Source organism: Myotis nattereri (assembly GCF_964212035.1).
Source record: "Myotis nattereri genome assembly, chromosome: 11".
Lineage (NCBI taxonomy): Eukaryota > Metazoa > Chordata > Mammalia > Chiroptera > Vespertilionidae > Myotis > Myotis nattereri.
The window spans coordinates 77,156,179-77,168,937 of NC_138086.1; the positions used below are offsets into that span (position 1 = coordinate 77,156,179).

Sequence of the window (12,759 nt, forward strand, 5' to 3'; positions counted from 1 at the left end):
TCTTCAGAAACTTTTGATTAGAGGAGTGATATGATTTGTACTTTTAAAAGAACATTTGGCTGCTACATAGAGAATGAAGAATGTATGTTCCCCTAAGTATTATTATAAAGCATGGCTGCACAGACATGCTTGCCTGGCTGCCGTGTCTGGAAGAAGGCACACAGTGATTTCTGCCATCACTGGCAAAGTATGGGTGGGAATGATAGCATTTTACTCCTGAGTCCTGGTAGAATAGTTTCAACCATTCCTTTTTCCTCTCTTCTTTCCCAGTGCATGATTTTCAACCATCATCTTTATATGGACTATTCACTTTTCTCACCTTTTAAATTCCTTGTTTCATATAATGCCCCTTACCAACTTCATGGCATCATGGACTGCCCTAGTATTAATCAGGCATGTTGCTAGATTGTTATACTCCTGGAAAGAAATCAAGAGGATCATATAGTTGATGTTTTTTAAGCCAAATTGCTTCAGCAATATACTATTTCATGACAGGCAAAACAATAATAAATCTTAAAAGAGGAATCTTCCTGAGACATTATGAAAAATAAAACGAGAGTAAACTCATTGGTAGCTGTCAGTACTTATTTTCATGATGTTGACATGAATATTGGTAACAGAATGAGAAAACTTATTTATGGCTTTCGGCTGGCGTTGGAACACATCAGCAGGGGTGCTCTAGTCTGTCACTAGTCATGGTGTTAACTTTGTCTCACAAAGAATCACATTTTGTTTACTGGACAATAAGGAATGCTCTTGGCTCAACTCCTGTCTTCCTCTCCACCATCTGTTAAATATTTCAGCTGGGTGCAGTGGTGTGCTAGGGCAGGCTTATGAGGCTCTCTAGACCCAATTGTTAGCATCTCTTCCAACTTCGTGTTCAGTGATCAGTGATCTCATGTTGGTAGCTTGAAAGTGCTAAAGTGGGAGAATTTACACCACAGGCATTGGCAGAGACTGCACTTCAGGGGTTCTCTCTTCTCCCCAACACCCCCAAGAGCCGGTTGCTAAATATTTACAATCACATCACTGCCTGGGTATTTCACTGGAATCTCAGCATGTTTAACTATGAACCCCTTGTCTGTCCTTCCACTCCCTCTTTTCACTATCAGCTCCTCCTCCTGCATTCCTCTTCTTCGTTGACAGACTTCAAACCTAGTCTCAAATCTCCAGAGGCATCTTTGACCCCACTTTTCCCTCTTGCCCCAACATAAAACCTTTTTTCAAACTCTGCAGCTTATGCCTGTCCTATTCCATGGGCTTTGCATTTCTGAATTTCTGCTGGCATTTCCCCAGATAAGACCTTGGTTGTGTCTTTTTTCTCTCACAACCCCACACTGGGTTATCAGCAATAGCTCCTTAATTCCTCATTTAATCCTCCTCCTCCACTTCCCTCAGCCCACCTAACACTGTTATCAGCTTACTTTCCGGACGTGTATTTTGTATGTTATCACTTTGTGCTCAAATCTGTCAGTGACTCCTCTGATCTTCACAAAAGTTTTATGCTTCTTTGTAGGTTGGCCTACAAGGCACTTTGTTACATGAGAACAACCTACCTTCCCAGTCGATTCCTATGACTCCTGTTCCTGTTCTTAATGCTCACGAGTCCCCCACCGGTACCTGAAGCATTTCAGACAAAAGTATTTCTAAAATATGAGTTTTCTGAAAGACTTTCCTTCCTTTTTGCCTGGGTAAAACTTATTCTTTCCTTTAAGATATAACTCAAATGAAGCCTCCTCCTTGAAGTCTTTCTAACCTCTCACTCCCTACCCTACTTTCTCTCCTCTCCCCCGCCACCTTGAAGTTCTTTTGTAATACTGCACTGTTTTGTACAGCACTCATCATTTTCCTCTTTTTTTACAATTTATAGTAACACGTTGTGTAGTTTGGAGTGGGAACCCTATTACACCTTTGCCCCTAACTTGGAGGCATGCACAATGTCCCTGTTCTATAGAAAGAATAAATACAAAGGAAAGAGGGTTTAGATGTCCTTTAGCTGGTAGGTGTAAAGGAAATAGAAGCACAGGAATTAATACAAATGTTTTAATTTGTATTAATTAATGTAATTAATACAAATATGTCCGGAAGTCCCCCCCAAAGTTCACATCTAAGTGGAACATTGTTCCTTTTTGTAATGTGTTTGAAGAGGATATCACAGGGAAGCTGGGATAGCACAGAACAAGTCCACAGGGTAACAGAAGGCAGAACCTGAACAAATGGGTGGAAGCTACAGAGCACACTCCCATTTAATCTACAAGGAAGCTTCTTTAATTGTCTGTTACAGGAATGAGGTTCCTAAAAAGCTCCTGAGCCCTTATTACAGACGATGCAGATGTATGACCATCTGTCCAGGATGTTATAAAAGGAATTCCTGCAGGGAGTAGATGTTCACCAATGTCTTTTTAAGACCCTTGATTTTATGATTCTGTGACTGTTTATGACTCACCCAGCCTCTTGGTTGGATTTTTGAGCCCTCCCTGTCCTAAACCAGGATGGGTTGCCACAATGGTTCCCATGACGACCTTTGTTGTACAGTTGAGAGCATTAAAACATTCAGGAAGAAAACATCTAGAGAAGCCCACCCCCACCACGAGGAAAGTGGTTTCTAAATTTCAGGTTGTTTGATTTGGGGGGAGGGAATCTTCCATCACTCACCTCAGATCATAAATAAGGTCTGGAAAGCTGTCATAGTATCTTTCTCTCCATAGGAGCTAAGGGCCTATGCCTCCAGCACCCAATTTCTGTCTGATTAAAACCGGAGCTCAGTTTTATTTCAGTTCCTTCACCCTTGGTCCCCACGGTCATAGACGGAGACCAAGTAGAACTCTCCTCTCTAGAGGTGGTCATTTTGCCCTTGTCTGGAGTCTTTCCTCACCTGGCAACACCATTTGAAAATTTCATTCAATTCTACTCCCTTCTTTGCTAGATATTTACATTGGGGCCTTGAACTTCCTTCACCCAACTGTGTATCTAGAACAAGCATGTCAAACTCACGGCCCACAGGCCGCATGCCTCATCTATTTGGCCCATGTTAGCCTTTGGGTTTGACATGCTTGATCTAGAAGGTAGCCTTGATTTTCACCCCTTCCCCTACTGTGTCTTATATAAGTATAGGACATCTTATGTTGTTTTTTTCCCCATATTTAAATTCATTTATTTAGTTATTTATTTAGGAAATTATAGCAACTCTAAGTGAAGAGAATGGCAATTTTTTTACTTAATTCGTGACCCGTCCTCACTTATTTTCTTCATGACATTACTCTAGGGGTTAAGTGGTTCACCTACCCCCTCCTTCTCTTTAGCTTCAACATCTTCTCTTGGATTTCTTTATTCTTGGAGCAAAATATGTTTAAGCCTTCTTGATCCTAACACACACACACACACACACACACACACACGCACACACATGCACACGCACACACACCTGCCTTCCCTCCAACCTATTGCCCATTTCTCCTTCTCTTCACTGCCAACTTACTGAGAGATGGTGTTTGCTCAATGATTCACATATTTTTCACCTTTAATACATGCCCAGATGATTTCTTCCTCTCCCCGCCCCCATTCCTGTGAAACCAATCTAGTTAAGGCCACCACTGATTTCCTAAGTGCCCAGTATAGTAGCCAGTTTTCAGCTCTTATTCTCCTTGGCCACTGGAAGTACTTAAATACATAGCATGCTCACTCCTTCAAACTCTCTTGGGCCATTTAACCATCTGATTATCATTGTCTTCTTAGTAATCACCTCATCAAGACTTGACTACATGAGCATCTATAAACAATTCATTCAGAAAAACAGGTTTTGAGTATCTACTCTTGATCAGGCATTGCACTGGGCTGGTGAAGGTGGTGAGCAAAATCTGTCCAGCCTGGAGTGTAGTGGGGTAGATGGAGTGAGGGGCCAACCACAGGAGAAGGGGTAGAAGAACATGCCAGTGAAAGGAACAGCAAACGGCATGCGCTATAGCAGGTAACATGTTGTAGGGGAGAGAGCATGGACCTAGTTTTGCCACCTACTAACGGTGTGATGTTAAAAAAAAAAAAAGGAAGGAAAACTTCTTGACTTCCTTGGCTCTTAGTTCTATTCTGTTAGACATTATGCAGTCAAGATTATGGGTGCGCCAGAACCGGTTTGGCTCAGTGGATAGAGCGTCGGCCTGCGGACTGAAAGGTCCCAGGTTCGATTCTGGTCAAGGGCATGTACCTTGGTTGCGGGCACATCCCCAGTAGGGGGCGTGCAGGAGGCAGCTGATCGATGTTTCTCTCTCATCGATGTTTCTGGCTCTCTATCCCTTTTCCTTCCTCTCTGTAAAAAATCAATAAAATGTATTTTTTTTAAAAAAAGATTATAGGTGCTCATAGATGCAATGCACCTAACACATAGTAAGTCCTCAGGAAGTGTTGCCTCATCCCCACCTCTTCCTCTCTTGGGCTGTGAGCAGTCTCCCTGGTAGCTTCTGGGAAACAGGCCTTGCATCCTATCTTTCAGGGGCTCACAGGAGGCACACCCACTCTGGAAGAGGCAGCTGAGGAGGTGGCTGGCCCATAGTGTTTATGGTTTGGATTTGGGGACTGTCTGCTCCATGAACCTCTTTTCAGCGATGTGAGAATGGCCGCGTACCATCCTCCATGGCAGGGGGTGGGGTGGCCCCTGGGGAAGGGTATGTCTCCTTGGAGGTCAAGTGGACTGAGTTTTCCCTCTACATCCAAGCTTCACAGAAGATGGGGTGCAAAAACCCATCCTTGTGCAGCGATTGGATGTGAATTCTGGTTTATTGTGGAGCCAAAGGGCTGGGCTGATGCTTGATGAAAGGCACCCAGCATCTGACAGAGCTCACCCGCGCACCACATCCTTCAGAGGCGGCCGCCCCGCCGCCCTTTATTCCTGCACAGAGCGGAGGGCTGTGGGCCTTGGCAGCCATCCACGGCCTAATGCAGAAAAGGCCTCCGGAGGGCTCGGCCCTTTGAAGCAGTTGGGCGCGTGGCGGCTGCCGCGTTTGGCTGGGGTGTGGCTTCCAGATGCTGGCTCCTTCACTCATGGCTTTTCCCCATGGCCACTTGTGTCTACACACTACCCACAGCTGCCATTCAGCATGCAGCCGGCCACCAGACAGGCAGACCCATCCTGACTCCGGGCCATAGGTGGCCGGATGGATGTGACAGGCACCGCTGGGCAAGACATCCCCGAGAATGGTGCCCAGGGGCTGCCACCCTAGCATGGGAGAAAAGGAAAGACGGACAGCCTTCTCTCTGAACTTCAGCTGGGCAAAGCCAGGAGACCGCGATGCCCTGCCCACGGGCGGCTGGGTTTCTCTCCTCGTCGGACTGGCAGTGGCGGGAGGGGGATAGTCTGCTTTCTCATGTGCTTTTCGCTGGAGCCCTCTGAGACGCTCAGGGAAGACGGGCATAGAAAATGGGAAGCATGGGCCCCATGTGACAGCTCTTTGTCTCACCTGGCTGCCTCTTGCGGCTCCCACATCGCTCGTTCTATGGGGACACCCGTGTGGGCACAGGTGTGCAGAGATGTGTGGGGCCCTGGAGCATGATTCAAGGAGCCACTCCCTCCAGGCCCTTCCAGGAGCCTCCCTAAGGGTGCCGGGTATTACCTGCTGCCTTGACGGTTCTTGCCCTGCCCCCCTCACTCACTGCCCCAAGTTGAAGGTAGGGTCCTCTTTCCTTCTGCCTTCCCCACAGAGCCTTGCACACAGCAGACACTCAGTGCATGTTTGACGAGTTGAATGGGACAGCCTCAGTGATGGTGTGTACCCGTCCATGTGGGGCTAGAGAGCTAATGAGACAGCTCGCTATGGAGAAGAGGGATTGCTTGAGATGTTCTGGATAGAGAGCCCCCTCTTGTTTCTGAAAGGTCTTTCTAAGTGTGACTGTCACCTAGATTGGGGGCTAGCTGAGTGCTAGGTGCAGTGCGTAGGTTTAGGTGCAGTGCGCAGGGTTAGGTGCAGTGCACAGGGTTAGGTGCAGTGTGCAGGGTTAGGTGTAGTGCATAGGATTAGGTGCAGAGCACAGGGTTAGGTGCAGTGTGCAGGGTTAGGAGTAGTGCATACGGTTAGGTGCCGTGTGGAGGTTTAGGTGCAGTGCACAGGGTTAGGTGTAGTGCATAGGGTTAAGTGTGGAGGTTTAGGTGCAGTGCACAGGGTTAGGTACAGTGCGCAGGGTTAGGTGTAATGCATAGGGTTAGGTGCAGTGCATAGGGTTAGGTGCAGTGTGTAGGTTTAGGTGCAGTGTGCAGGGTTAGGTGCAGTGCATAGGGTTAGGTGCAGTGTGCAGGGTTAGGTGCAGTGCATAGGGTTATGTGCAGTGTGTAGGTTTAGGTGCAGTGTACAGGATTAGGTGCAGTGTGCAGGGGTAGGTACAGTGCATAGGGTTAGGTGCAGTGGGCAGGGTTAGGTGCAGTGCATAGGTTTAGGTGCAGTGCGTAGGGTTATGTGCAGTGTGTAGGTTTAGGTTCAGTGCACAGGGTTAGGTGTAGTGCATAGGGTTAGGTACAGTGCGCAGGGTTAGGTGTAGTGCATAGGGTTAGGTGCGGTGTATAGGTTTAGGTGCAGTGTGCAGGGTTAGGTGCAGTGTGCAGGGTTAGGTGCAGGGCATAGGGTTAGGTGCAGTGTGCAGGGTTAGGTGTAGTGCATAGGGTTATGTGCAGTGTGTAGGTTTAGGTGCAGTGTGCAGGATTAAGTGCAGTGTGCAGGGCTAGGTGCAGTGCATAGGGTTAGGTGCAGTGGGCAGGGTTAGGTGCAGTGCATAGGTTTAGGTGCAGTGCATAGGGCTAGGTGCAGTGCATAGGTTTAGGTGCAGTGCCTAGGGTTAGGTGCAGTGCGTAGGTGAAATGAGATTTACAGAAAGTGGAAGAGGGCAGGCTTTTTCCCGCTGATGCTGCACCTGGCCTGCTCTGCAGGCGCGGCTCCCAGAGGCTCCCCTCGTGGCTGCACCTGGGCAGGCCGTTAGGCTTATGCAGGGGTTTGGTGCACCAACCAGCCTTCTAGTTGTTTCTCAGTGGGCGTGACAATGGGGAATTGGACGTCTTTAAAAGAAAAGTGATTGATTTTCTGCCAAGAAGCCATTTTTTTTTCGTTCTCTTTTATCAGCCAGATTCCCACAAAGTGTGAAGAGTAAGAAGCAAATGCTGGAATAAGAATGAGGGTTACTTGACGCTCTCACTCTCGGCCACTAGAGGGGGGTAGTGACCAGGCTTCCCCTCTCCCTGGCTGGCTTGTGCCACATCTTCGCCCAAACTGAAAAATGAGTTATCCCTGGAAGAGGGACAGCTCAGCAAGTGTCTGTGAATCCTGGCCCGCCCCTCACCAGCACCCCCCACCGTGGAGGCAGTGTTTCCCACCCCAGCAGAGAGAGCTCACCTTTCCCAAGAGCAGTATTTCTGACCCATGGTGGTTCTCGTCTCCGGCGTTGGCCCCTTAACAGTCATCACCCCTGGGCATCGGGTAAACAGGACGGTGCGCACCCCTCCCCCGGCCCCGAGACACAAGACAGCTCCGGGCACGAGATCAGATTCTCCACAGAGGGTCTGAGAAGCCAAGCGGCCTTATCGAGGGAGAAAGACTGTGGGTCCAGAAAATGCACTGGTTGTTTGGTCTCCTCTCTCAGCAAGTCCGAGGGAACTGCTTTGAAAATTGGCATCTGTGGGAAGCTGTCAGCGTTGCTGCTCTTGAAAGATGTCCTCTGTGTCCTCAGATGCCTCCGTTATTCCACAAAACCGATCTCTAGCTTTAGGAGGGCGTCTGGGGCTGATGCCCGGGATGGAACTTCTGTGCCCCACTCGTGTCTGCTGCACAGGAATGGCGCTGCCTCCTGGGGAGTGCTAACAGGATCAACACAGTTACAATTTTCCAGTATCTAGAGCAGTGATGGCGAACCTTTTGAGCTCGGCGTGTCAGCATTTTGAAAAAACCCTAACTTCACTCTGGTGCTGTGTCACATATAGAAATTTTTTGATCTTTGCAACCATAGTAAAACAAAGACTTATATTTTTGATATTTATTTTATATATTTAAATGCTATTTAACAAAGAAAAATCAACCAAAAAAAATGAATTCGCCATCACTGATCTAGAGAGTGTCAATTAGATAGAAATGTAGAGCCCTAGGTTTTTGTTGTTAATCCCCACCTGAGGATATCTATATCTTTTCCATTGATTTCTTTTCTTTTCTTTTTCTTTTTTTTTAGGAGAGTGGAAGGAAGGGATGGAAGGGGAGAGGGAGAAGCATGGAGGGAGAAACATCCATGTGAGAGACACATTGAACATTGATTGGTTGCTAGGTACCTGGGGCTTTCCGCCCTGGTGACCTTCATCCTTGCTGTGCCCACGCCTGTCTAACTGACTGCCCACCACGCTTGGAGACCCAGCTCCCATGTCTCCCACTCTGTGATTCCTTCTGGACAGTCACCCTGGCCCGCCCGCATGGAATTGGTCCTCAGGATCTATCGCACTGGCTTCCTGCTCATAGCAGCCCTTGGGTCATTTGGGCTCTGGCTTTTGGGGTCCGCACACTCTCCCTTTCTTGGTGGGTCCTGCTCGTTCATCTCGGAGCCTCGCTTAGCGCCTGGAACAACAGAGCTCAGTGACCGCATTCCTGGCCCATGGGAGGCCTGGCTTGTGTCTGTGCGGGGCGTTCGGTGAGGCGGGGCTGCAGGTAGGCTCCGGATTCACAGCCAGAGACCCGGCTGCCTCGGGTGCAGTGTGTGAAAGGGACAAGCCCATCCAGCAGCCTGGCCTTGCTGTGCTGTCCCAGCAGCCCCGGCAGCCATAGAACCAAGACTGAAGCCAAGACTTGCTGTTGAATATTCTCACCAACATGTAAGCCCCAGGGGTGCCGAGCTGGCTGGCCCAGGAAGGGTCTGGAAGGAGCAGCAGGGACTCCTGCTGGGGCTCTGGGGGTTTGCTCCCCCTTGATTAACAACTCAGTGAAGCGACCCCCTGTTTCCCAGCATTGAATCTTCAGCCCTGTTTTCAGAGCTGCAGGAGCACTGTTTCCGGAGCCTGTGTGAGGGTGCCCACAGGGTACTGAGGAGAAGGCAGAGGTAGCCACTGCTGAGTTAGGGATGAAGTGATGCTCCGAGGGGTCATGTGACATGGATATGCCTTCTTCCTGTGCTTACTCCCTCTAGTTACTTCCGTGAAACTCAGGTGAGGGAGGGCAGGGCAGAATGTTAAGGGTTAAAGTATAAGCGAATGTTTTGATAGTCTCTTGGAGGTTAAACACACTGTGTCCACCCAGGTGGGACTCTGCCTCCCCAGCCCCCCTCTCCTATGCCAGGTGCTAACAGGCCTGAGGTGCCTTCACACGGGTCTGTGAACTTTGCTGGAACACACAATAAGGACAGCCAGGGATCGTGTGTCGCCTTCCAGCCCCGATTCTACTGTAGCTCCCAGAAAAGCTGACCTCACGTCATCCAGCCACGGGCTCTTCCTGGGCAGCGGCCTCTGGCTGCGGACGGGCTGCTGCCCTCCCTCCTGCTTGCCTTTCTGTTCTCTCAGAAGCAGCGTGGAGAGTTCCCAACGGCTCAGACTGTGTCTGGGTATCCAAGGCATGAGTGCTCGCCTCTCCCCGACAGGGTGGCCCTTGTGCCAGAAAAAGCAGAGGCAAAACCGCCCGGTATGCTGTTGCTAGGCAGCCGAGAGATGTTGGATGTTTTGATTTTAGCAGCTTTGGAGGCTTGCCTTTTTAATAACAGGGAGATCTATAGGTTATTCTGACAATATTGAATGCACTTTTCTGAAAATACGTCATGAGAGCAGAACTCTCGCATCCAGTCCTTTTTTCCACCATTAAATGAAAAACCGTAGATCCCCTTGGACTTAGGAGAGCAGGACAAGAAGTTCAGAGTGAGCCTGGCAGTAGAAGGCCCTGGGAGAAGCGGCTTAGTTCAGAGGTGGCTGCGGCTGGCAGCGCCCAGGGCCATGGCCGTGTTGGGCGGCCGCCAGGGCATCCGGGCAAGGACATCTGTGCCCAGCGTTCCGGCCTGAGGACGCGAGGACCGGTCACTAGGCCATTCTGCCCAGTCTCCTGACAATGCGCCATGACTTTACTGAGCCGTGTGTGGCTGGATGAGCCAGGTACATCCTCCTCCTCCCACAAACAGGGAAAGGAGCAACTGGGACGCAAAGGGTCTGTGCAAGAATAAAGGCAGGGAGGGGGCAGGACCCAGGAAGAAGGGACTTGGCCTGAGAGCGCACAGGGTCGCCCTGCTGCCAGCAGGGTTCGGACTGGCGATTTCCACCTTCTTTCCCAGACCCTGGGCACCATTTTGTGTAAAAATTTTCAACCTGACAAGTGAAAAAAGACATCTTGTGTTTTCACTTCTGTGATAAAATACATCTTCCAGACCCTCCAAAATGTGTGAAACGTTTCGAGTGAAGGGCTGGCTTTGACAACGTTTTTGGCCTCAGATGTTGTCCCTCATGAGTGCCAAGTATCCAGTCAGCTCCCATCTAGTCTTCGTTGTCAAGGGCAGACACATTAGCAAGTGTGTGTGAGGAGCGGTGGGTCTGGGCTGGGGTGTCTGGACGGGATGGTTATTAAATGTGTGCCTAAGCCATGTTCTCTCACAGTCGCTGGGAATGGGAGTTAGCTGCCCACACTTTAACCTGAATAAACAGCTTCCTAAGACAACCAGTAGGAACAAAGAGGAAAGAAGGGAAGCATTCGCCAACAGTCCTTCCACCCAGAGAAATGAAACTGAATCTGTTTCCTGTCCGCACACCTTGACAGAACCACAATGGATGGTTTTCCAAATCAGAGGATGCATTTGCTCCTGTGGAGACCAGCTCTTTTCCATACAAATACTGTCCTTTTTCCAGGCCCACGAGGTGCCCTTCCATCACTGTCACCTCAAGGGTTTGTGGACAAGGGAGAGGGACCCCCACCCCAAGGGTCAGGAAGGAGGGTGGGTGACAAGTGCCCTCTGGGAAGGGAAGTAGAAATAGGGTTAGACAGGAGGTCCCGGGGTGGGGCGGCTGCAAATGCCGCCGTGGAGTCTGAGCTTGCATGTCATGGGCGAGGGTCAGTCGGAAATGACAATGGAAACAGCACGGGGCATGGTGGTGAGGAGGGTCCATTCCCAGGCATCAGGCCGTTTTAAGGACCGGCTTCCGTTGGCTTTTCCTGGAAGCCTGGAGGTTCCACATTGATTTAAAGACACAGCACTGTGTGTCTTGTCCCAGAAACGGTTCGCGAGGGAACATGAATTCGCAGGATTTCTGTAACGTGAGTGGGAGACGCTATTAAGAAATGCAGCCTTGGTGATTACAGAGAGGAGAGAGATCAGTGCTTCCGTGCTCATCACCGTGTCATCACGTCATCTCTCGCTCGGTGACGTGGAAGAGGCTCTTTGGGTTTCAGGTTTGCTCCTCTCTTGCCCCTGTAGTTCACGTTTCCCAGGGCTCTGCCCTGGAGTGTTGGGCTGCAGTAACTCTGGGGGTGCCTGGTGAGTCTAAGGTCCTTTCACATGGTTTCTGCCATTCTTGTTCGAAGCAGGCGGGAGAGCTGGCTGGTCGCTCTCTGATCAGGTGGGCAGACATGTCCCACCAGGAAAAAACGGTGACGTGTTAACACTGGGCGACTGTGTGTGTCCTGATCACTTTTCAAGGTCGTCTGTGCTACTTGTCATCTTGAATTCAGTCCTGTAAGGACGAGGTTTTGCTGAGAAGGAGTCTGACAAAACAAGGGTAGTGGATTTTATTAATCTCGGAGGCCTCTTGCATAAATGCTGAGTCAAAGTTGTTAGGCAGGGAACTTGCTGGAAGGTAAAGATTGAGGACGGTGGTGCAGTCTGATAAGAAACAGAAGCACTAGCCTCAGAGTTAGGAAGTGGAATTCAATCCACTCTTTTGCCACTTGCTCATGCGACTGTGGGCACATCTACTCACTGGTGAAGTGCCCTCTTCCTTTAACCAACAGAGACTGCTCGGTGTCCTGCTGCCTCACAGTGACAGGCTGCACCTCATGAACTGTCATGTTACAGGCCAAGGGCAGGTTATTAGTGTGTCTTTGAGGTTAACATGTCTTAAAACGTGTTACTTTTGCATTTAAATATAGTTCTCTTCTCTTCGCGTCCTGGTGCATCATTCCATATTTCAAGTTAAGCTAAGGAGACCTCGGTTCGGTCCTCTTTCCCTTCCAGTCTCATGAGGGGCCGGGAGTTTTTCTTTCTTAGGACTTTGTCACACCACCTTCTTAAAAATGGAGTTCAGTGTTTCTTAAGAGACCAAGAATCAAGATATTGCCGTGGGATTTTGTGCTTTCGTCCCTGGTCACTTTTTCGGTTCTATTGCAGTAGTGCCTACCATTCCTGTGTCAGAGCTAGTCACCAAAGAACAACACCTTCAACGGCACCATATTCTAAGAGTTGCATTTCCAACATGACAACCCCTAGGCACACATGGCAATTTACATCTAAGTTAATTAAAATTAAACCAAGTAGCCCAGCCAGCCTGGCTCAGTGGTTGAGCATTGACCCATGAACCAGGAGGTCACACTTCAATTCCCGGTCAGAGCACATGCCCAGGTTGCCGGTTCCATCCCTAGTAGGGGGTGTGCAGGAGGCAGCTGATGGATGATTCTCTTTCAAGAATCATCCATCTCTCGCTCCCTCTCCCTTCCTCTCTCTGACAGCAATAAAAACACTTAATAATTTAACTTTAAACAACTTGACTGTAAAACAAAGAAAAAACAGATCGGTTCCTCAGTCACACCTGATGCACGCCCAGTGCTTGGTAATCAGGTGGAGACA

The 12,759-nt window shown here is 49.3% G+C and overlaps 1 protein-coding gene across 2 annotated transcripts in view; it reads left to right on the plus strand.

Annotated features, from left to right (window-relative positions):
• Nucleotides 1-12,759, plus strand: part of BMPER (BMP binding endothelial regulator) — a 205,420-nt gene that overhangs the window by 186,132 nt on the left and 6,529 nt on the right. The window lies entirely within an intron of this gene.